The sequence below is a fragment of the Ambystoma mexicanum genome, chromosome 3q, assembly GCF_040938575.1.
Source record: "Ambystoma mexicanum isolate Mex_15411 chromosome 3q, UKY_AmexF1_1, whole genome shotgun sequence".
Lineage (NCBI taxonomy): Eukaryota > Metazoa > Chordata > Amphibia > Caudata > Ambystomatidae > Ambystoma > Ambystoma mexicanum.
This window is the reverse complement of record NC_090926.1, coordinates 704647846-704670267: the sequence shown is the minus strand read 5'-3', so window position 1 is coordinate 704670267 and position 22422 is coordinate 704647846.

Here is a 22422-nt window from a genome sequence, read left to right as displayed (position 1 = left end):
CCCTTATTCCAAAGTAGATCATTAGCGACAAAAAATATCACCAGCGGTTGCAAATAGTTATTCCCATTAACTGGAGAGAACCAAAGTCTGTAGCTCAAAGTGTTAGGGGACCTGAAGATTAAAAATGGTAACAAAACCAATATTAATCGTATTCCTTCAAAGAACTAAAACATGTAGCAGTAATAGCTGACTAGCACAAACCGTGATAGGTTGAACAGAAATAAAAGAGCAGAATATAAGCTTACCAATTGGTCAGCGTGTAGCTAGAATATCAGGGCTAAATCCCTCTGTGCGTTTTCGCGAGCGCGATTCATCATTCCAGTCAATCATACATAATGACACGTCACAGAAGTGACGTACATAATGTGTTGACGTCAAACATGTAATGCGTCTGACGTCACCATGAACATAAAATAATGCAAGGGATCATGTAAGGGTGAACGGAGCCCAAAGAAAACTTCCATTAAAAAGTGAAACATCATTGAAGTGACGTAAATAACGTGGAGACATCACGCATATAGCGTATCGGACGTCACCATGTGAACAATAAAAAGTACTGGAGTTCATGCTGAGCATAAAAGCAGAACTAGTGTAATAAGCCAATAACAATGCATAATCCCATAAAGTGCTTACAGTGAGCATGGCAGATATTACATGCACCAATGTAAAAACAAAAGTAATAAAACAATAAAAGTAACTCTCACCCAAGGTGCTGGAAATGCTGGAACAAAATGAAAATGAAACCCATTACCTCCCTGCCGCGATCCCTCAAGCCACTAGCAAAATAAATCACTGTCCCTTGTGTATGACAATTACAGTGCAACTCGAAGGTATAGAGGCAAAGACTGGGTGGCAAACCCCATGGTTCCAAGCATTAATATTAAATATCATGAATAAAAACTAGAGATATGAATGACCAGTAATTAATAGGGGCACTCACTGGGCATGAGGATTAACACGTGCAATAAATGAGGAATCATCCAAGTTGAATACTGGTACAGATTTTCCATAAAAATACAGTCATATTACAATCTCTGTGCATTGGTAACAGCCGTTGTACTCTGTAGAAAATAGTTTGATATGAAAATTCAATAAGTACTGTGATGACAATATACATTCTTGGAAAGATATCAAAACAAAATCCAAAGATGATTTATAAAAACACATGCATCTCATGATCCGTGTTGAGGCCCCTTTCAGTGCATCTTAGAAAACAGATTAGTCTTGATTCCATCTGTCTAAGTCGGAGTCGAATATCGCCCCCTCTTTTGCTCCTTCTGGCTTTCATTAAGCCCACAAATCTAATATTTGCTTTGTCATCCAGTTGATGTTCTAATTGCCAATGAATGGCTAATGGTGATTTAGCCTCAGGAACTCAAATTCCTCGGAAAAAACAAAGCTAAGGCACAACTCACATGGAAGACCAACCCCTCCGCGGAAAACAAATCCAACCTCACAAATATTTCCTCTCTATATAAAAGTGAGACAATTCGCTCCAAAAAAGATGCATACAACACCAGAATTGCTCAAGCTGGATCCTCCACTAAAGAATTAGTTAAAATTCTGAAAGAACTAGAAAACCCTATTTCACCCCCAGACACCTGCCTAAAAGACAAATCTTCGTGCACCAGCATCCAAAACACCCTCAACAACAAAATTACAGGTCTCCAAACTAAAATTGAGAACAAACGCCAATAACTCTCCAATAACAAGGTCACCAATCCTGGCCTACACACGCCCAACAATACCAGATCGGGCTTCACTTTTAAGAAAGTTACCACAGCCGAAGTTCAAAAAATCATCACCTCCCTAAAACCATCAAACTGAAAGGGGACAGCTGTCCCACCCAGATCATAAAAGACGCAGGTCACTTCTCCTCCTCTGCCATCGCATGGATACAATCCTTCCTGGCAAACAGAACCATGAAGGTTTTCTCAAAAACAGCTCCAGCAGACCCCATCCCCATCTCCTGCGGGGTCCCACAGGGCTCCTGTATATCCCCCACTTTGTACAACATATTTACAAAGCCTTTATTTGACCAACTGGGTGTCACCTACACGAATTATGCAGATGACACCCATATACTCCTCACCATCACAGGCAATTACCAAGCAGACGTCACCCGGATCAACTAAATATTCTCCATCATTCAGGCATGGATGGCCTCTCATGGCCTGTACCTGAATGATGAGATGATGAGCTCCTCATTGTAGGCTCCACCAGCAACCTAGCTAAACTTAATCCCAGTTACAATAACATCACGATCGATGGACACACCATCCCTATTGCCAAAAGCGTGAAAACCCTCGGCTTCTACCTGGATGCCAACATTAACCTTTCCAAACAAAACAATATGATTGCCTCAGCCTCAGCCTATACCGGCAAGCTCATCAGAACCAGCAGACCCTTCTTATCATCCAATAACTGCCTCACTCTTGCCAGAGCCCTCATACAATCCAAACTAGACTACTGCAACAGCCTGTACCTAGGTGCTAACCAATCCGTAATCAACAAATTACAGGTACTACAAAATAACGCACTGCGCGTAGCCCTCAACATTCCCAGGCGAGAGCATATCTCGACTGCTAGGAAATCGTGCAAATGGCTTTCCATACGCCAGAAAATTGATTTGAAAACCATATGCCTCACGTACAAATCCTTCAATCACCTAGCACGACCATATCTAACTAATAGATTCCCCATGAAACCAGCCACCAAAACTACTAGATCTTCCAACACTCTATGCTTGACAGTGCCCAGATTCCACCTAAAAAGAGCTGGAAGAACCAACTTCACAGTACTTGCCTCCCAACTCTGGAACACTCTACCTCTCAACATCAAAACTATAGAGTCCTTCCAGATCTTTAGGAAGCGGGTTATCAGCTGGCTCCTGAACAAAGAGCAGCATCACCAACTCCTGACTTCACCTCCCATGCTCGGCATATTGCTTCACACACCGTAAATGACTGTACATTGAATTTGTATATTGCAAACTGTATATTCTGTAAATATATAGCTGTAAAATTGTATACCTATATAATATATGTATATATTATAAGCATGTATGTATGTATCAAGTATGTAACACAGAATACTTCTCAATTATGTAACCATCTTCTTAAGCGCCCTTCTACCTCTGGGTTCAGAGCGCTATACAAATAAATGAACAAACAAACAAACTAACAAACGAACCCTGTGACTCGCAACGAACCCTGTGACTCGCAAGATGTTCCCTGATTCGAATTCGCAATTGTCGAATGTTGCTACCAATATAAAGTTTACCACACACACAAACAATCGCATAAACGATATTGCATAACTTACAATTAATGAAACTACTGATTTTAACCAGAGTTCGATACGTATCCGTAAAAGCTTGACAGTTATCATATGTATATGAACATTGGTTACAATTTCCACATTTGAAAAATCCGTTAGTGGCACGAAGCCAGGCTCCCATCGAGCCAGTATCCGAAGTGTTAAAAAAACGATGGACATATTTTCTGTTTAATAGTTTTGGCTTTGGTGAAAGTAAATTTAGGCCTCTCCGAAAGGAAGGGTGCTTAATATTTATCCAACCGGAGAATATGCCAGTGTCGATTGACTAATTTGTATAGAGTTGAAGAATCTTTAGAATACTTTGTTACAATAGCAACATTTGGTGGTTTGTCCTTAGAGGATCCGCGTGCCACCAATAAGTCATCTTGATTTAGATCTGCAAATTTGGATGCTGCTTTATCGATGATATGTTCTCTATAGCCTCTATTAAGGAATCTTTGTTTGAGAGTATCACATTCCTTAGCATAGTCAACAGTCCTGCTACAATTTCTTCTAGCCCTGTGAAATTCTCCACTGGGTATATTGTCTATTGTTGCCCTTTGATGGCTACTTTTGGCAAATAGTATCGAATTAACCTCAGTTGGTTTACAATAGGTTTTGGTGTAGATAATGTTATTCTCAATGAAGATACACAAATCCAAAAAGTAAAATTCTAAGGGGCGGCAATTCCCAGTAAGTTTGATGCCAAATGAATTGTCATTTATATACTCTAGAAAAACATGGAATGATTGAGATGTTCCCTTCCAAATTGTCAAAATATCATCAATAAAGCACCACCAGAGAATCAGGTTGGGACTAAAATCACCATTCTTATAAACGTGTTGCTCCTTATACTGTGCCATAAAAAGATTAGCAAGTGATGGTGCAAATTTCGCACCATTTGCAACTCCTTTTTGTTGAACATAATATTCATTGTCAAATGTAAAGACATTTTTACAAAGTGCAAATCTCCCAAAAACTTTTAGGAGTTCAACGTGTTGTGTGTAAGTGGCAGATGAATTACAAAATGTGTAATCAATGGTCTTCACTGCCAACTCATGATCAATACTCGTGTCTAAAGCAACTACATCAATGGTGCCAAGCAAATAGTCAGATTCCCATATGATAGTTTTCAGAGCCTGAAGTACATGTGTACTGTCTCTGATATAAGAAAGAATAGTCACAACAAATACTTTCAAAGCTTCATCAAGATACTTAGATAAGCCCTCCGGAGCCCAGTTAATGCCACTCATGATAGGTCTAATTTGAGGAAATGTACCAAAGGCCTTAAGTACTTTTGTCAGAAAATATAATGTGGGCATGGTAGGTTCGGATATATAAAGGAATCTTTTTTCCTCTTCTGTTAAAAAACCGTTCTCATACCATTCCAGTAATAAATCTCCTAATTCCTTTACAATTTTCTGAGTAGGATTAGATTTAAGTTTGAAATAACAATCAGGTGTGGCTAAATGTTCTTTCCCCATGGCAATATAGTCGTGTGTGTTAAGAATGACTATATTGCCACCCTTATCAGCTTCCTTGATGGTTATGCTCTTATCATTAGCTAAATTATCTAATGCCTGGTACTCCGATCTAGTGAGATTTAGTCTCTTGGGGCATATCTTTATACTGTTTCTGTCAAGATAATTATGAATATCATGAGTAAGTGCTTTGTTGAAGGTATCTATCACATTATCGGTCATGAGTTGCATGGTGAATTTAGAATTAGTTTTCATTTCTTGAATGTTAAGATGGTTCACATTAATCCCTAAATCATCATGAATGGTATCAAGTGAGGGTGTAGTCTTTTGATTAAGTGAAACCAATGTGTTAATGTTACTAATATCAGAAATAGACAAAGTACTAATAGGTGCCAACTGTGGTTTAGGTACAAAAGTCTTGAACTGAGTCACAAAGAATTTCTTAAGTTTCAGTTTTCTGAGAAATTTGAACATGTCAATATGAAAATCCACAAAATTCGTTACTGCGCTTGGAGCAAAAGAAAGACCTTTATTCAACACTGAAATCTCGTCCTTTGACAACAATTTACTGGATAAATTAATTACCAAATCTGTATCAATTATTTGCCCATGCGTTTGACTACAGACTTTGGTTCTCTCCAATTAATGGGAATAACTATTTGCAACCGCTGGTGATATTTTTGTCGCTAATGAGCTACTTTGGAATTAGGGCATGATGTTATGTCCACAGGTCTGAATGTTTACATCCTTGATATCTTTCTATGCATTGGCATTTGAATAGACTACGGTGTAACACCTAATTTATTGTTCCATTCACAGCTAGTATTTGTACTTGAACCGGCTGTCTTGGTAAGAGAGTTATAGTAGCTCAATTATTGCTACTTGGGATATAAGCCACTTTTATTGACAATTGTGAATTCGAATCAGGGAACATCTTGCGAGTCTCAGAGTTCCTGAGGCTAAATCACCATTAGCCATTCATTGGCAATTAGAACCTCAACTGGATGACAAAGCAAATATTAGATTTGTGGGCTTAATGAAAGCCAGAAGGAGCAAACAAGGGGGCGATATTCGACTCCGACTTAGACATATGGAATCAAGACTAATCTGTTTTCTAAGATGCACTGAAAGGGGCCTCAACACGGATCATGAGATGCATGTGTTATTATAAATCATCTTTGGATTTTGTTTTGATATCTTTCCAATAATGTACATTGTCATCACAGTACTTATTGAATTTTCATATCAAACTATTTTCTACAGAGTACAACGGCTGTTACCAATGCAAAGAGATTGTAATATGATTGTATTTTTATGGAAAATCTGTACCAGTATTCAACTTGGATGATTCCTCATTTACTGCACTTGTTAATCCTCATGACCAATGAGTGTCCCCTATTAATTACTGGTCATTCATATCTCTTGTTCTTATTTATGATATTTAATATTAATGCTTGGAGCCATTGGCGTTTGCCACCCAGTCTTTGCTTCTATAGCTTCAAGTTGCACTGTAGTTGTCATGCACAAGGCACAGTGATTTATTTTGCTAGTGGCTTGAGGGATCGCGTCAGGGAGGTAATGGGTTTCATTTTCATTTTTTCCAGCATTTGCAGCACCTTGGGTGAGAGTTACTTTTATTGACTCTAACAATATCAGTTTGCTTGACTTAGGATACGAGATGTGGACGTTATCTATCTACTTGTGCTATCATTGTGATGTTTTATTACTTTTGTTTTTACATTGGTGCATGTAATATCTGCCATGCTCACTGTAAGCACTTTGTGGGATTATGCATTGTTATTGGCTTATTACAGTAGCTCTGCTTTTATGCTCAGCATGAACTCCAGTACTTTTTATTGTTTACATGGTGACGTCCGATACGCTATATGCGTGATGTCACCACGTTATTTACATCACTTCAATGACGTTTCACTTTTTAATGGAACGTTGCTTTGGGCTCCGTTCACCCTTAGACGATCCCTTGCATTATTTTGTTTACATGGTGACGTCAGACGCATTACACGTGTGACGTCACCATGTTATGTCGTCACTTCTGTGACGTGTCATTATGTGTGGTTGACTGGAATGATGAATCGTGCTCGCGAAAATGCACAGAGGGATTTAGCCCTGATATTCTAGCTACATGCTAACCAGTTGGGAAGCTTATAATCTGCTCTTTTATTTCTGTTCAACCTATCACGTTTTGTGCTAGTCAGCCATTACTGCTACATGTTGTAGTTCTTTGAAGAACTAAGATTAATATTGGTTTTGTTACCATTTTTAATGTTCACGTCCCCTAACACTTTGAGCTACAGACTTTGGTTCTCTCCAATTAATGGGAGTAACTATTTGCGACCGCTGGTGATATGTTTTGTCGCTAATGAGCTACTTTGGAATAAGGGCATGACATTATGTCCACAGGTATGAATGTTTACATCCTTGATATCTTTCTATGCATTGGCATTTGAAGAGACTACGGTGTAATACCTAATTTACTGTTCCTTTCACAGCTAGTATTTGTACTTGAACCGGCTTGCACTTGAACCGGCTGCGTTGGTAAGAGAGTTATAGTAACTCAATTATTGCTACTTGGGATGTAAGGCTCTTTTAGTCCACCGTGATTCATTTGCATATTTTAGCTATAACACTAATACAAGGTTGTACTTGCGATGGTTCCTGTGGTGGCAAATCTTTTCACATAAATCACTTTACTTTCGTGGAGGATATTACATTCTAGACCTCTATACACTGACTTCATGTACTCCGGCCTATTCTTAGCTACATAATCGGTTCTCTAATGGAGCAGACTTATAACTATTAATTCTTGTGGATCTTGTTTTTTGCTATGGTTCCATGGCACTAACATATATACATATATTTTTTTTTCTAATGTTTTTTGCATGTAATCATCACTTACTTGAACACCACCATCTGCAACTGGACTGTGGTATGTTTTTTACATTTTAATGCATTGATAGTTCGTTTCATTCATAAAATATTGGACTTATGCAGCCTTGAGGACGACCCATAGGTCGAAACACGTGTCGACTGTCTGAAATTTTGAATAAATCCAAGTTCCACATATGAGTTCCTAATTAATGCGTGGAAACCTTTGTTTTTTCTTAATCTTGTACATTACTTGTTTAGACTTGAGCGCTTGTACTGTATCCACAGCCTTCAATTTTGTCTATTCAATTTTGCCATCTCTTGGTGGATGAGCTGGAGGATATTTGAGTTCACGCTGCCCGTCAGATCCAACATACTGTTTGATCCAACACACTAGTGACTTTTTGCATAAATATAAGGAGTGGTCAAGAGCGCACAGCATTTCTTTTTTCAAATCCACAAACAAGCCATCTACAAATATTACCCTTTTTAGGAATAGAGATCGACACAATAGACGGGCTAGGCGGAATCCCAAAAGCAAAAATAATTGAACTACTAAAGAAAATACAAGAGCTAAGCGCAAAGAAAAAGGGTACAGCAAGAGAATTACAATCATTGCCAGGCAGCCTCAATTTCGCTGCCAGGGTCATTCCACGGGGCAAGGTATTTTCCAGGAGCCTGGAGTTCAAAAATCAAAACATGCACCAAACCCCACCTACACATCAGGCTTGACAGACAAGTGAAGGAAGATTTAAAAATATGGGGGAATTTCCTCCAAAAATTCAAAGGGGTCACACTTTGGCGCACGCCATTGAACACAGGGGACAAAAGAGTCCTTTTCACGCATGCTGCAGGAAGCAAAGACTTTGGGGCCATACTAGGCACCGAGTGGGTGGCTGGGCAATAACCTGAGGCTTGGCACACAGCAGGATGGACAAAGAACATCACTCTGTTAGAAATAGTCCCTGTCTGGCTAACCATACACATATGGAGTCGGAAGCTGGCTAGCACATAACTCCTGGTTTGGTGTGACAACATGGCAGTGGTAGGAATTTTGAACAGAAGAACCACCAAATGCCACTTGGTGCTCAAAGTTCTGCGAGCCATCACAACAGTCACACTGCATGGAAATGTTGTTGTCAAAGCCAAACACATCACTGGAGCAGATAATAACATTGCCAACGCTTTATCTCGCTTTCAGTGGACAAGATTCTGGGAGGTAGCGCCTCACGCCAAAGAAAAGATTACATCAATCCCAGCGGAATGCTGCGCAATAATGGGAAGCTAGAAAAATCTGCATCAACGCCTGTGCCTGAGGGCCAAGGCTGGGATGCACACCTACAACCAAGCACCTTAAAAACTGGTGCCAGCAGCATGCTGCCCACATAAAACACGAACCCTGCAACGGGGTACCTAGAAAGGATGGTTGAGAAAGCATTGGCAAGCAGCACTACAGCTCAGTACAGTAAGTGCTTGCAAACGGTTCTTAGAACAACTGGTTTAAACCATGTAGAATTAATTACAATAAAAGGCATAGAAATCTTTTTTTTAAATGGGCACACAGTCAGGGTTTTAAAAAGGATTGGGTGAAAAGACACCTCCTAGCAATATCTTACTTTTCAAAATTACGGGGTGACTCAGATCCCACTCAAAGCACATTGATTTCATATGCAATTAAAGGTTGCGGCAAAATAGAGGGACCCCAGGTAGATACCAGCCGCCAATTAGATTTCGTTCAGCTAGTAAAAATAGCAACTCTATTGCGCAGCATATGCTCTCAACAATATGAAACATTATTATTAAAAACAACATTCTTTCTCTCCTATTTCGGGACTTTCTGGGTGGAGGAACTCATTGCCACCAGCACAAAAGCCAACAATGCGTTAGGCATTATGGAAACAAGGGTTAGACAGGACAGCGTCAACATAGAGATACAAAGATCCAAAACTGGGGCAAAAAGGTCATCAACATTTGCTGCATTGACGATGCACCAAACTACCCGGTGTGCATCACCAACCTATATTATGCACAGGGGCCAAAAGTGGGGGGGGGGGGATTTCTAATCCACGGGGACACAGCTGACCTAAGTCAGTACCAGCTGGGTGGAATCCAAAGGATTTCGGCACCCACTCATTCAGGATCGGGGCAGCAACATCAGCATGTACTTGAACCGGCTTGTACTTGAACCGGCTGCGTTGGTAAGAGAGTTATAGTAACTCAATTATTGCTACTTGGGATGTAAGGCTCTTTTAGTCCACCGTGATTCATTTGCATATTTTAGCTATAACACTAATACAAGGTTGTACTTGCGATGGTTCCTGTGGTGGCAAATCTTTTCACATAAATCACTTTACTTTCGTGGAGGATATTACATTCTAGACCTCTATACACTGACTTCATGTACTCCGGCCTATTCTTAGCTACATAATCGGTTCTCTAATGGAGCAGACTTATAACTATTAATTCTTGTGGATCTTGTTTTTTGCTATGGTTCCATGGCACTAACATATATACATATATTTTTTTTTCTAATGTTTTTTGCATGTAATCATCACTTACTTGAACACCACCATCTGCAACTGGACTGTGGTATGTTTTTTACATTTTAATGCATTGATAGTTCGTTTCATTCATAAAATATTGGACTTATGCAGCCTTGAGGACGACCCATAGGTCGAAACACGTGTCGACTGTCTGAAATTTTGAATAAATCCAAGTTCCACATATGAGTTCCTAATTAATGCGTGGAAACCTTTGTTTTTTCTTAATCTTGTACATTACTTGTTTAGACTTGAGCGCTTGTACTGTATCCACAGCCTTCAATTTTGTCTATTCAATTTTGCCATCTCTTGGTGGATGAGCTGGAGGATATTTGAGTTCACGCTGCCCGTCAGATCCAACATACTGTTTGATCCAACACACTAGTGACTTTTTGCATAAATATAAGGAGTGGTCAAGAGCGCACAGCATTTCTTTTTTCAAATCCACAAACAAGCCATCTACAAATATTACCCTTTTTAGGAATAGAGATCGACACAATAGACGGGCTAGGCGGAATCCCAAAAGCAAAAATAATTGAACTACTAAAGAAAATACAAGAGCTAAGCGCAAAGAAAAAGGGTACAGCAAGAGAATTACAATCATTGCCAGGCAGCCTCAATTTCGCTGCCAGGGTCATTCCACGGGGCAAGGTATTTTCCAGGAGCCTGGAGTTCAAAAATCAAAACATGCACCAAACCCCACCTACACATCAGGCTTGACAGACAAGTGAAGGAAGATTTAAAAATATGGGGGAATTTCCTCCAAAAATTCAAAGGGGTCACACTTTGGCGCACGCCATTGAACACAGGGGACAAAAGAGTCCTTTTCACGCATGCTGCAGGAAGCAAAGACTTTGGGGCCATACTAGGCACCGAGTGGGTGGCTGGGCAATAACCTGAGGCTTGGCACACAGCAGGATGGACAAAGAACATCACTCTGTTAGAAATAGTCCCTGTCTGGCTAACCATACACATATGGAGCAGGAAGCTGACTAGCACATAACTCCTGGTTTGGTGTGACAACATGGCAGTGGTAGGAATTTTGAACAGAAGAACCACCAAATGCCACTTGGTGCTCAAAGTTCTGCGAGCCATCACAACAGTCACACTGCATGGAAATGTTGTTGTCAAAGCCAAACACATCACTGGAGCAGATAATAACATTGCCAACGCTTTATCTCGCTTTCAGTGGACAAGATTCTGGGAGGTAGCGCCTCACGCCAAAGAAAAGATTACATCAATCCCAGCGGAATGCTGCGCAATAATGGGAAGCTAGAAAAATCTGCATCAACGCCTGTGCCTGAGGGCCAAGGCTGGGATGCACACCTACAACCAAGCACCTTAAAAACTGGTGCCAGCAGCATGCTGCCCACATAAAACACGAACCCTGCAACGGGGTACCTAGAAAGGATGGTTGAGAAAGCATTGGCAAGCAGCACTACAGCTCAGTACAGTAAGTGCTTGCAAACGGTTCTTAGAACAACTGGTTTAAACCATGTAGAATTAATTACAATAAAAGGCATAGAAATCTTTTTTTTAAATGGGCACACAGTCAGGGTTTTAAAAAGGATTGGGTGAAAAGACACCTCCTAGCAATATCTTACTTTTCAAAATTACGGGGTGACTCAGATCCCACTCAAAGCACATTGATTTCATATGCAATTAAAGGTTGCGGCAAAATAGAGGGACCCCAGGTAGATACCAGCCGCCAATTAGATTTCGTTCAGCTAGTAAAAATAGCAACTCTATTGCGCAGCATATGCTCTCAACAATATGAAACATTATTATTAAAAACAACATTCTTTCTCTCCTATTTCGGGACTTTCTGGGTGGAGGAACTCATTGCCACCAGCACAAAAGCCAACAATGCGTTAGGCATTATGGAAACAAGGGTTAGACAGGACAGCGTCAACATAGAGATACAAAGATCCAAAACTGGGGCAAAAAGGTCATCAACATTTGCTGCATTGACGATGCACCAAACTACCCGGTGTGCATCACCAACCTATATTATGCACAGGGGCCAAAAGTGGGGGGGGGGGATTTCTAATCCACGGGGACACAGCTGACCTAAGTCAGTACCAGCTGGGTGGAATCCAAAGGATTTCGGCACCCACTCATTCAGGATCGGGGCAGCAACATCAGCATGGCAAGTAGGTTTAGGCTCCCAACAAGTAAAGAATATAGGGGGACGGAAGTCATTGTTAGAAAAGATACATCAGACCAGAACTTATATAGTTCAACCTCCATACACTCCATCACAACCCCCCACCCCTAGTTTTTCTTACACCCTATGTTTTCTCTCCCCAGAAACAACACACCCCTAAAATCAGCCTGGATAGTCGGACACTCGTTTGTATTCAGGACAGGGCATTTGGCCGAAGAAACTAAATACGGCCCAGCTTTCAGGAACACTATTGCATCATGGTGGGGCTACAGAGACCTCCACTGGCCTGACATCCATGACAAACTAGCTGACCTAGTTGCATACAGAGACCCGCCAGAATTTTTGATATTACATTTAGGGGGCAATGACCTGGTAAACATGGGCAGAAAAACCTTATATGAAGGAATGTGTGCATCGCTATCAGGCTTTGCACACAATTGGAGGGACACGGAAATCTCTTTTTCAGCAATCCTGTCTAGAAAAAGATGGAAGGGGGGCACCTTTTACAAATCAGTCGACGACTCTAGGAGAAAGTTAAACAGAGGGCTGGAGAAATTCGGTATAGCCAAAGGTTTGGGCTTTATAAAACACCCAGCCATAACACTGGGTGACCCCGATCTGTTAAACAAGGATGGCACACACCTATCGGGGCACGGTTGGGAACCATTTTATAGAGAAATCACCAGTACTTTAGCTTCCAGGGGCTTCAAATAACCTAACTTTTGGGGGAACTCAGTCAGCCAATAACCTAGCTGAGTGTGGCGGAATGGGCCTGAGGGGATAACCTCAGGACCTGGTGCCCAAAAGTAATATATGATTACTGATATACAAATATTGTTTATTTCCATAATCATATCTTTAACAATAAAGACCTACAGCCTTTTATTGCCAACACTTGACCAAATGTTGTGGTGTAATAATTTATGGTGAGGGAGGGGGTCGACCAGACACACACCCCACCCCAACACAACAAAGGTAAGGTTGCCTGCATATGGGTCCAGCAGTTATGCATTGTCGGTGTCTTTTAAAAAGTGAAAAATAACATACATCTTTCTGAAAGACCCGGGGATGGAGCCTCCGCAGTCACCCCCTAGCAAAGCCTCTGGCGGAGAGCCGCAGGTTCAAAGATCCCCAGAAAAGAAGAGATGGAACATGAAGAACTGCATAAAATTTAAATTCTTGTGTGCATTATCCACCCCAAGGTTGAATAACAATGATCAAGGTTACACAAGTGCCCAAGGAAGAGCGGGCCTCGCTACTAAAGTACTAAAGGTGACATCTATATTCATGAAGAATGGGAAACAACTCAGACAACAGAGTCCTCCAATGAGGTACGTGGGAATAATTATATTTCTGAGACAATTGAGATCGCCTGCCAAACTGACCCAATACTGCCAGAAAATGTTTAACATCATATAGGTGCTATAGTGAATCACAAAATTGTGTCAATCTCAACTAAATCAGCCATGACTGTTCAAAAGTGAATAATTAAGGACTCACTGTGACCTCGATCCATGGCTTCTTCTCTTCCCTGATGACGGCGGACTCTGGCGTGTTATAAATGGATAAATAAAATAAATAAAAATAAGGAGTCGCAGGTCCCTGTTACATTTTTAGAGAATCACAGGGCCTGACCGTTCACCCTTTAAACTCCAGGAAAAGTGTGTGAACCCAGGTGGGAGACTTCTTACTAGAATGTTCCATGATGAATATAATTTGATCTCGCATCGCAGTACAATGTTGTCTCTGCTGTATGATATTCCGGCACTGAGAAACATTACCTCAAGGTACATTTTGAGAGTGGAACTCATGTTGAATATAGTTTAGACATAGCAGTGATTGATATTTTAGTTCAGAACTACTTGCAATGCATCAATGACCAATGACTTGGGGGCATCGATGTGAGTATGTATGCTTGACCTGTGATCTAACCCCCTTATCTAGAGTGTGAGACTGCTTGAGGGAGCGGTTGTCTGCAGTATTGTACTAGATCGATTCTAAATCAGTCCAACACGAAGGAGAGGGGAAATTGGGTTTAAGTTCCAGAAACACAGGTGACTGGGGCTGAATGGGGCTGTCTTTTGAAAGAACAGGTTTTTAACATTGTTAGCTGGAATTCCCGAGGTTTCAAGCACCTCATCTGTCAGGAAACCGCCATTGTGAAACTTGACAAAGTAGAATTGATCCTAATACAGGAATCCTTCCTGAAGGGTGCAGTCTCTATTGATGGCTCTGAGGTATGCCAGCAAATGACATTGGTAAGTTTGTTTGGTAGGCCCTGAAAGGGTTTGTTGATCAAAGCTAAGAAAGAGTGGGTTTGTAGTAGAACTTGTAGGCTCCTATCCACCATGTATCCAGGTTGTGCAATTTATTACACAAAGTGATTTGGTGTTCCATGCTGATCATCAACTTATAGCCTAATTACAAATAAGTGAGGCAATCTGTAATTATTGAATGGTTGGAATCGATACTTAGGGAAAATCAGAGAGGACAAAGCACCAGCCATGTGTTACTGGCAGGTGATTTCAACATAGACTGTCTCAGGGATATTGCACACATGATGGGTGCATTGGGAGCAATGGGCACAAGGCTTTTAACATTCCCGAGACAGTGGGATCTTGCCCTGTTAAATGGGAGTGTGCAGGGAGACCTGAAGGGCAGCGCTACTTGTCAGCGTGGGGAGCAGGCCTCGAGGGTTGATGTCAACCAGTGATCACTCTGTACTAAGGGGTAGGTGTGTATGCACCTACCAAGGGGAAACAGTGTACCAAACATAACAGTAAATATCTTCAAAAACAGGCTGACATGGAATGATAAAAATATGAGTTTGTCAAAGTTTTGAGTAAGACAGAAAGTAATGAAAGGCACGCTACAGCTCTCCATGCTTTGTTCACTAGATTATTGCAGGATAATATTGAACGTTTTAAGACTATGGGATTTCATGAGATCGCAAAAAGGGCGAATTACATGCCCGAAGTTCAAAAATTAAAGAGCGGTATGCAAAGGAATGCGAGAAATATTAAAAACTCTAATCCAATTTCCTGTGAATGGTCAATAGGCATAGGAAAAGAAAAGGAGAGCTATAGGAATACATTAAAAGATTTACAAGTAATGAGACATCAAAAAGAAGGGGAGAGGATGTTGACGGCTATTTTGAAAAAATCTGACAATAGCGTCTAGCCCATGTTTACCATCATGCACTTCCAAGCATGTAGGGGGGGGGGTTTGGGACTTTGACTTTGATGATGGGGATATTGAGATACTTATACAGAAGCTTAGCCACTTGAGCCCTCACCCTTTCTGGGAATCTCTACGGTATGCAGTGTTTAAATCTGCCCTAGCTGCTCAACAATTCCCAGAATCCTGGAAAACTGTGACCATTCTCTCTGTTTTTAAAGGCGTTTGATAAGATTGTGAAAAACCTACTCTGGAGCAAACTAAGGACGTGTAGTATCCCCAATAACCTGTTAGATATCCTGGTAAACCTGCACTCCAACACAACTCTATGTGTGAGATTAAGTAAGGGGATTTAATACATCTGCAAGCATTCAAACATCAAATGCACTTCACCAGGGCTGTCTCCTCGGGTCCTTATTATTTAACATGTATTTGTCAGACATTGGAGTAGAACTTGCAGATGCAGTGTTTATCTCACCCTCTGTGCTTGAGTGCAAGTTCTTCTGGGTTACATATGCAGACAACATCCTGCTTTTGGACCACTCTAATGTCAGCATCCACCATCTCCTGAAGTCTGTTGGCCAATATACAATAGAAAATACATTGACCATAAATTAAAATGAATATGTCAGTGTTCCATGCTGGCCATAAGAAGCTTTCAATGAGCTGGATGCAGAACTCCCCCCCCAAAAAAATAGGTCTGTAACCTGAAATACCTGGGTTTTAACATTTACGGGGTAAAGGGTGTTAGGGGAATTTTCCTAAAGTCTACTTAGAGGTAATACTTCATAAAACTAACCCAATGGTTTTTAGATCCCCAACACTTAGTATCAGTCTTTACTACTCATGGAACCTTGGTAGAGTGGCAGAGCAGTCAGGCGTATCATAAAAGGAAGATGTGAGCTGTAGTAGGTACACAAGTACACTGAACCCAGTTAGTGATTCAATTCAAAGAAAGACCGATAAATGTATATCATATATATTTTTTTTTATATTTACACAAGGGATGTTTAAAATACTTAGCACATATAACCATAACACATAAGATTACTTATAGATACTTTTCAAAGGCCACTGCTTCGTTTGATCACGGTTACAATTGTTACAGCTTTTGACACTAATGACAGCTCTACCATACTATCGGGTATACCGCGCACTTGTGCACAGACAAATATGTACGGTAATTGTATTAAGTTAGCAGTACCAAATAAGATAAAGCCTTTAAGGAAGGAAAACTGTTAGTTAGTCAAACAGAGTGAGGGCAGCAGTGGTAGCTTTACAGTGCTGAAAATGGTTTGCAGGCGTCTCTGGTCGTATTCTTCTTCGGTTAGTTCAGTTTCCAGTGGTTGCCTTTCACCCCAGGAACCTTACCTTTTATTCCGTTTCAGCACACACTCCTCTGCAATCTCTCTCAGCAGTTTACAGAAAGGGGCGGGTGGCTTTCTAATCAGACCCTTAGTAGGAGATAGTTCCATTCACGCAATCAGGCAGACAAAGAGCAGGGGAGTGAAAATCTCCTCCCCCACTTCCTACCTGCCCAGACACAGTGGAGCCTAAGCAGGGGCACCCAAGAATTCCCACCAAAGGCAAAACACACACATATACCTCCCCTTCCCAGAATGGTAGAAGAAAGGAGCCACCAAGTTAGTACTTAGGTGACCATATTGTGCCTAACCGAGACTGTGAATACAGTCTGCTGTAAAAAATAGCACAATAGTTGGTAGAACACATTCACTGCCACCACCCATAACTAGAAGGTTGTCTAGACGACTAGAAATGCACAGGAGAAGAGAGAAAGGGGATACTAAGTTTTCCTTTGCACTCTCCATACAGTGGTTTGTGATAATCTCTCAGAATATAACGTTTTAGGAGAGCTACAAGGTGTCTTTTTATCCTTTAGAACAGTAGAAAGTAAGAATAAGAAATAATCTCAAAAGAAAACCCAAAGTGTTCCCAGCAACACTGAATATAGGGAGCTGTACCCTGCAAAAGTAAAATACAGATGCCTTAAAAGAGATATGGAGGAAAGTAAACTCCAGAGTAAGGGTAAAACACAGAGAACAGAGTTCAAAAAGGCAGACCCCATAATAATGAATGAGTGGACAAAATGCTCCACTCTTTCAGGATAGAAAGAAAAAGGTCAGCAGTCCAGCAAAAAGTGCTCTGGGTCTCACCAGGAGTGGGGATGAAACATAAACATGATGAACTTCCATTAACAAAGGGTGAAACCATGCTGATTGAGGAGGTGGTTGCAAAGATCAAACACATGCTATGACAAATGAAGCTTTTATATCATCGATTTGGCATAATTCTCACTAAAGGCATTGCTAAGGTTTTATGAATCCAAAGTGGTAACAAGTGTTTGTTATGGGTTAGAGGTGTATTATTAATTAACAGAGTATGATTTTAATTACTTGGAAAGGTTACTATGGAACAGTACTCTGGGTCTTTCCAAATCTGTCCCAATGGCGATCATTCAGGCGGAATTGGATCTGATTATTTGGTGGAAGAGGATTCAGTTGGTCCTGAAAGTCCATCTACCCCCCTTTAACTATATCTTTGAGCAGACGGCTGTAGAGAAAGCCGATGCTGAGAGTGTTCTGGTGCAATCATGTATCACATTTCTGAACTTGACTTCTATAATTTGGTAAAATGCTGCATTTAATAACATGCTGCTGAGGAAGAAGATTCGCCAACCTGATTGGATCTTGCAACCTGATTGGATAAATACCTGTGAAAAATCCAAGAGTAAGTACAAGAATTATGCAGACTTAGGGCGAACCGTAAATTGGGGTTTTGTGAACCATACTTATTATTGTATCCATTTTGGGGATTTACCAGAACTATTTTGTGTTTCCCAACCAAGGAAATCAAATTTTGATGGAAAGTTAAAATCGGGGAAGGCTCTATCTGTGATCATTGTTTGTCTTCTGTGGAGTCATTGAAACATTTGGTATGTGAATGTCTAGAGTTAAGGAATTTAACTTTTGGGCTAGTCATTGAAGAAATAAGACTGTATCTGTGGGAGTTCCTTTGGGAGCGCTTTTATCTGGATCATTGTTCAAGGCATTGCTTATTTCCTTGCATTCCTTTTTATGCAACTTGAGTCTGTAAAAAAATTGGGATTTTATTTGTTTTATGTACATTTCTTTTCAGCAGTTCTTTAGTTTGTATTTTGAATGGTTCAAATCAATGAATTGGAGTTTATATTCTTATATGGTACTTTATTGTAAATATGTATTAATTGGTATTATGAAAGGAATTGTGTCACAGTCTATTTAGGCAATAAGACACAAATAAATAAATACATATTCACTCTGCCATAGTGGACCGTTAAGGGGAAAATAAAAAAGGGCTTGTTGAGAGGATAGGAGCAGGGAGTGAATGTGCTTTTCCCCAAGGATTTGCACATCCAGACGGCGACCTCAGGTAGTGATGCTAGGCCAGAAGAATAGAAAGTGGATGAGATTGCCTCCGAGTACAGGGAATCCCATTCCCCCTTCACCTAGCTTGGCTGGTGGACTTGGGGAGCACTGTGGGAAGCATTTCTGTTCACTACCAGTGAGCGCCACTGCTTGTGCAGGACAACAGAAGAGAGGTAAGTTGGAAAAGTCCTGGGCTGCTGTGTATCCCTGACCCTCATGAAGAGTAGAGGTTTGCCAGCTGGTGACCAGATCCCCGGACACATTGGTTGTTTGGGAGTACTGTCAGCTCTACCTCTACTCACAGTGCCGGATGAACACAAGCAGATGCCAAAAGTAAAGAACACAACATAACAAACCTGCAAGTGCTTCACATCTTCTCTGGCATACGTAGCTCGGGTAAGAAACCATGGAGAGAAATATCATTGACTCTTGGAGAAGGAAGGAAGAGAAAAAATACATTTTGAAAGGAGCAAGTCCCTGCCTCTTAGCTGACAAACAGCAATGTGTCATGCCTGACACCTTGCACACTTCCTGTTTTTTGTCCATGTTGCATGCTGGAACTTGGAGTTTCACGTTTCCCCTTATAACAAGCATTGGCAATGCCAACAGTTTGGGCATTTATGTAGGCCTGGTAAAGGCACTTCTGTAGTCGTATTGACCGGCCATTCATGGTCGCAGGTGCAAAATGGTGCAAGTACCTTGGTATCTAATAGCAGTGCCAGGCAAATGCCTAATACTTGAACACAAGACAAAACTGTTGATTTTGGCAATGCTTGTTCTTTCAGGACTTTAGTGAAGGACACACAGCATGCTTATAAATCCAGGGGCTTAAGGCAGACCTGATAAGGCATTTTTATTTCACCAGCAGCAGGTTTACAACTCAAATTAAGTAATTCACTCTCAGAAAACTACTTTGAAAAAACACTTGCAGGCACCTGAGTGCAAAGTTTGATGGTAAGGCTTGAATAAATTGAAAGAGTTCCCAGGAGGAGGTGTTTTAGGCAGAGAAGGGCAGCAACTGGATGAAAATGTCTAGAGGGATTAGCATGGCTATCGGCAGTCAATGGGTGGGCAAATAACCAAACAACACCTACAGGCTGTGTGTTCCTCCAGATATGTCATTACATCCACATCCCTCTTCCTCATCACAGTACTTACCTCTGAGGCCTCGATTCCAAGAAGCCTTCTTCACTTCCATGCTTCTGATGTATATTACCTCATACTTACCCATAAGCCCCAGTTTTAAATACCCTGCCTTCTGGCCAGGATTGATTTGGGTGTGGGGAACCTGGGAGCTACGTAAATGCTGGCTGCCTAGCAGATCCCTTTGCTGGGCATCACTCCCTTCCTTTGGTGGGTGCTCCCGGTCTCCTCTGTGGGATTTGGAGGGACGGTTGAGTGGGGACATCTCCCTGGGCTCCCTGCAGGGCTCGTGGTTTGTGGTGCTTCCTTTTTGCTTCTGTCTGCCCCAGTCGTTTGAGGCCCGGGGAATGCAGGTGCATGCAGGGGTTGTTCTCCATGATTGTGCATACTGTGTTATGGTCTTTAGGGCTGGGGGCACGGTGTTTAGTGTTGTGGGGCCTCTGTCCCCTTTTCTTGTTTTCTGCCTTTGTCGTTGTCCGGAGGTGCGGCATCGCATGGTTTTCTGGGTCCTCCCAGGCCTTGGAGCAGCAGGCTCTCAGGCTCCTGCAGTGGGCATTTCTGTGGCTTCGCCGCTGGCGGGGTGACAGTTTTTGATGTTTCTCCTGCCTCCTCTGCTTGGGCTAGGGTGCTGTCATGGCGTGGCTTGTTGCCTTGCTGCTATGGAGCAGGTATTTGGTTCAGTTTTCCCGTGCTGGGAGGTTTATAAGTCTGCAGTGTGTGTTTCTACTGTGCTCTGACTGCCTGCACTATGGGGAAACATGTGGTGAAGCTTTGTCACCTGAAGTTTCCTTCTTATTCTGACTCTCTGGAGCCTCGGTGGGACCATGCTGCTGCAAAGCGAACAGTGCCTGAATGTTTGTCTTGCTCCCAAAAGGATATTAAAAAGTTGCTGCTCGTGGCTGCTCACGACCATGACTGTGGAGGTAAGCGCAGCTGTGTTCCTCCTTCCTCTTCCTCTTCTCCGTTTCTGGCACTGATGCCTCCACCTTGAGTGCCCCTTCTTTGGAGGCAGATACTGAGGGGAAGTACCTGGACCTTGATGCTGTGGCTGTTGTCTTGACGAAGGTGTGGAATTGTATGGAGTTTTCATAGCCGTTGGTCCAGGGCGATCCCTACATTACACAGTACAAGCATAATTCTAGAACAGGGTTGCCTTTCAATGCGAACATTCGCCCGAAAATCCTTTGGGAGTGGAAGGACCAAGAACGGATTGCCATGCCCCAGTTCATGGGAAAGCTCTATCCTATGTCTGGTGGGGACTTCTTGCCCTCAAACTCTGTGGAGGTGGACGATATTCTCATCAGCCTGTTGGTGCGCTCCTCCATGTAGGCTGAGGAGGCTGCCGCAAGGTCAACTCAGGCCTTAAGAAAGTGCACTTAGGGGCTCATATAGCCCTTCCTGCAAATGTCTTTGGCTCACACACGGCAGAGACTGTCCTTGGGGGTATTAAAATGCTTTGTCAGGCTATGGAAGATGGTTCTCACTGTGCTCCTCTTCTCTCTGATATGCAGCACCAGGTGGAGTTGTTGTCGGACCTGGCATATGATGGTGTGCGTGGGTATGCCATGGCCATGGGTGCTGGGATTTCAGCTCAGAGGCATGTTCATCCTCCTGATCGGAAGTCTGAGGGTTCACAGAAGATGGTAGCTCTTAAGCTTCCTTTTGAAGGTGATTTGTTGGAGGTTCACAAGGTGTTCGGTCCAGACAAACATATGGACAAACTGCATAGAAAGCGTCCCTCGGTCACCAAGAAGTCAACTGCCAAGTCAGGTCCTGCTATTTCTGGTTCCAAGTCCTATTCCTTCCATAGGCTCCGAAGTGGGGTGTCATGCTCCACCTCACAACTCTTGACCTTCAGGCCCTGTGCAGGAGTCCTGACAGTTCCAGGGAACTGGTGGGTGGGCGTCTCTGGCTTTTTTTTCAGTGTGTGCCCAGTGGTGTTCTGACATCTGGGCACTTCTGGCTGTCTGGGATTGGTATTGAATGGACTTCCTGTCTCCCCAGGTTCAGCCCTTCTTGGTTAGGACATCTCTTCCTCGCTAGCTCAGCGATAACTATAGCCCTGTCAGTGTTGTTGCTGAAGAACGCTATTGTACTGGTCCCTCGGGCCAAGCGGGGCCAGGGGTTTTACTCAAGGATTTTCCTGGTTTCAAAACCTTCTGGGAAGTTCTGCCTCATCCTCAATCTCAAGCACTTGAACTGTTTGTTGAGAAGGGAGTGCATGAAGATGGAGACTCGACAGAACAATCTGCCTCTGGCTCAGAAAGGGGATTGGTTGGCATCCC